Source organism: Elaeis guineensis, chromosome 16, assembly GCF_000442705.2.
Source record: "Elaeis guineensis isolate ETL-2024a chromosome 16, EG11, whole genome shotgun sequence".
NCBI classification, from domain to species: domain Eukaryota; kingdom Viridiplantae; phylum Streptophyta; class Magnoliopsida; order Arecales; family Arecaceae; genus Elaeis; species Elaeis guineensis.
Genome location: NC_026008.2, coordinates 962557 through 966577, shown reverse-complemented (window position 1 = coordinate 966577; position 4021 = coordinate 962557). Strand labels below are relative to the sequence as shown.

General features: G+C 39.0%; 1 non-coding gene across 1 annotated transcript; it reads right to left on the bottom strand.

Annotated features, from left to right (window-relative positions):
- Positions 1 to 888: 888 nt before the first annotated feature.
- On the bottom strand, positions 889 to 994 carry LOC140854464 (small nucleolar RNA R71). Its single transcript, XR_012137678.1, has one exon. It is a non-coding gene; the product is annotated as a small nucleolar RNA R71 (small nucleolar RNA).
- Positions 995 to 4021: the final 3027 nt, after the last annotated feature.

The window sequence follows — 4021 nt, the reverse complement described above, 5'->3', positions numbered from 1 at the left end:
GCTTGGTGTCTAAGGCAAGTGGTTAAAGAAAGTGATTTTTAATTGGTTCTGTTGACTGACCTGGCCAACTCAGTTGGTGTCTAAGGAAAGCAACGAACAGGAAACCTCCCACATCTTACACTTATCTGGCCAAGTCAATTAGTCAGTCTTGAGCTTGGAGTGCTCAAAGGCGGTCTTGGAAGTTAGGAGCTGTCTAGATCTAAGTTAACCCTAGGATAGAGAGTCTATGCTTGTTTAAGTTGATTGCAATTAACATCTAAATATTAACTAATTTCTCCCTTTTCATAGATTTAAGATTCTTAGGTTCTTCTCTTTAGATTTTCTTAACTCTTTTCTCACTTTATTATAAATATATATATATATTATAAAAACTAAAATTTTTTGTGTTTACTCTAAAGTATAATTGTAAGGTGTATGCTTGGCCGTAGATCGTTACGACCAGAAATCCAACCTTTTGATCCAGAAATAGAAAGAACTTTTAGAGCCAACAGACGTAAAAATATGGACCGAAATCAGGAGAATGATCCACCCAGGCAATTGAATGAGTACTTTACTCCTTCCACATATACCTACTCTCCTTGTATTCAAGTACCCCCCGTGGAGGCTACCCAATATGAAATTAAGTCTAGTATAATCCAAATATTACCTTCATTTTATGGACTTAGTAATGAGGACCCTTATAAACATCTTGAAGAATTTCTTAAGATATGCTCAACTGTCAAAATTCACAACTTCTCCGATGATGCTCTTAGGTTAAAATTATTCCCTTTCTCACTTAAGGATAAAGCCAAATACTGGCTACATACTTTGGATTCCATGACTATATCAACCTGGGACCAGCTGCAAGGAGAGTTTCTCAAGAAATATTTTCCCATAGGAAAAACTAATCAAATAAGGAAAGCCATAACTAGTTTTTCCCAATTAGATGGAGAAATGTTTTATGAAACATAGGAGAGATTAAAGGACCTTATTAGAAAATGTCCCCACCATGCTGTACCCAAGTGGCAATTAATTCAATATTTTTATGATGGGCTATCTGAAAGACATTGACAAATGGTCGATGCATCATGCGGTGGGACATTCATGCTGAAAAATGAGAATGAGGCATGGTAACTATTTGAAATTTTAAGTGAATTTCATTACATCATATGTCTGCCTCTATTAGAGATAAACCCATGTTAAACCCAAAGAGAGGTGGAATATATGAAGTAGAAAATGCCATAGATATCCATCATAAGGCAGATGAATTGTCCCAAAAGTTAGATCGATTATTAAGTATAGGACAGTCACCTTCTCCATCCCGTCAGATACAAGATATATGTGCATTGTGTTCGAGCTCCACTCATTGTGTGAATGATTGTCCGGTTGCACCACAATTTCTTGAATATGTACAAGAACAAGTCTATCAAGCCCAAACTACTCATAGATCAGAGAACAACCCCTATTCTAGTACGTACAATCCGGGATGGAGAAACCATCCGAATTTCTCATGGAAATCACAACCAGTGGTTCCTCCAGTGCAACAAAGATCAGGTTATCCGGATGCGACTTATAGGCATCCATCCCAGCTACAATACCAGAACCCTCCTCAACCCACTCCGAGTACTCATAGCTCGGCTTTCGAAGAAAAGGTACTGCAAGCACTTAAAAGACTAAAAATGAATACCCAACTCCTTCACTCCCATACGCAATCAATAGCAAAGCTAGAGACCCAGATAGGTCAGCTAGCAACAGCTTTCAGTAGGAGGGAAGAAGGCAAATTACCCAGTCAGCCTATTAATAATCCAAAAGGATAGTACATGGCTGAAAGCTCCATTGGTCTTGAAACTTTTTCCGAACATGCCAAATCGATTATGACCCGTAGAAGCAGAAAAATCTTAAATCTACCTGAAGTAATCCAACAACAAGAGCAACCAATTTCAGCTACAATAAAAAAGAAGAAACTTGAAGAGAAGAAAAAACCTATTAACCCAGCACCTACACCTAAAGCTCAATTTCCCAGTGCTTTAGAATCCTCTCTGCCTCTTGATAAGAAGGGTATAAAAATGAATGAAATGTTGGAACTGTTTAAACAGGTTCAGATAAACTTACCTCTTCTCGATGCCATTAAGCAAGTTCCAACCTATGCTAAATTTCTAAAGGACCTGTGTACACAGAAACGAAAATCAAAGGCACAAATACCAAGAAAAGTCCACCTAACTGAGCAGGCTAGCTCAATTTTCCAGCAAATTGCCCCACCCAAACTGAAAGATCCAGGTACCCCAATTATTTCTTGTGTCATAGGGGACCTCACGATTAAGAAGGCATTATTAGACTTGGGTGCAAGTGTCAACCTTCTCCCAAGCTCTGTATATGACCTATTTGGATTTGGAGAGTTAAAACCCACGATAGTGACCTTACAACTAGCAGACCAATCCATTAAGGTACCCCGTGGAATGCTGGAAGACGTATTGGTGAAAATAGATAAATTTTACTTTCATGTTGACTTTCTTGTGCTGGATATGGAATCTGGCAGCAACCCCAACCAAATACTAATCATCCTAGGTAGACCCTTCTTAGCAACCGCTAATGCTTATATAAATTGTAGGATCGGAGTTATGGATGTATCTTTCAGAAATAAGAAGCTATGGTTGAATATTTTCAACGCATCTTTGGGACCATCTATGTACGACCATAATGAGATCAACTTGTTAGAAGAAGTTATAGAAGATAAAGCTCCTGCCTTGCTCAACTCAGATCCTTTACAGGCATGTCTAACACATTTTGGAATGGATAATTTTGATATTGATGGATACACTGAAGAAATACATGCTTTGCTAGAACCTCCCAATTTTAGCACCAATCCCCCTTGGACTGTAAAGTACAAGCAATTACCAATTCAATTAAGCCCTCTGGTACCATCCTTAGAAGCACCACCTACTCTAGAGCTAAAGCCTCTTCCTGCCACGCTGAAATATTCATTTCTTGGATCCAATGACACCCTTCCAGTGATCATTGCATCTGACCTAACCAACGACCAGGAAGACAAACTTGTCGGGGTACTCAAAAAGCATAAAGAGGCTATAGGGTGGTCAATTGCCGATTTGAAGGGTATAGATCCTTCTGTTTGCATGTATCATATTCACTGCGAGGTTGAGGCAAAACCACATAGGGACATGTAGTGAAGATTGAATCCGAATATGCGGGAAGTCGTGAAAAAAAAAGTAGTGAAATGGCTAGATGCTGGAATTATCTACCCAATTTCGGATAGCCAATGGGTTAGTCCAACCCAAGTAGTACCTAAGAAGTCAGGTATTACCGTAGTAGAGAATGATGAGGGTGAGTTAATTCTTACTCGTGCAACAACTGGTTGGCGAGTATGTGTGGACTACCGAAAGTTGAATGCCGTTACTAGGAAAGATCATTTTCCTTTGCCTTTTTATTGACCAAATTTTAGAACGGCTAGCAGGACAAAATTTCTTCTATTTTCTAGATGGATATTTGGGATATAATCAGATCCCGGTATTTCCTGCTGATCAAGAAAAGACTACCTTCACATGCCCTTATGGAACATTTGCATTTAAACGTATGCCATTCGGTCTCTGCAATGCACCAGCCACTTTTCAACGGTGCATTTTGGCCATCTTTTTTGATATGGTAGATAAATTTTTAGAAGTCTTCATGGATGATTTTTGGCTCTACCTTTGATGATTGTCTTCAGAACCTAGCCAAGGTTCTTCAACGATGTATAGAGACAAATTTGGTTTTAAGTTGGGAGAAGAGCCATTTTATGGTTCGTGAAGGAATCGTGCTTGGACATATTGTATCCAAGCGGGGGATTGAAGTAGATAAAGCAAAGGTTGAAGTAATCTTGAAATTGCCTCCCCCAACCTTGGTTAAACAGGTGCGATCCTTTCTAGGCCATGCAGGTTTCTATAGGCGCTTCATTAAGGATTTCAGCAAGATATCACGACCCTTGTGCAACTTGCTTGCCAAGGAAAATTCTTTTGATTTTAATGAAGAGTGCCTAACTGCTTATAAT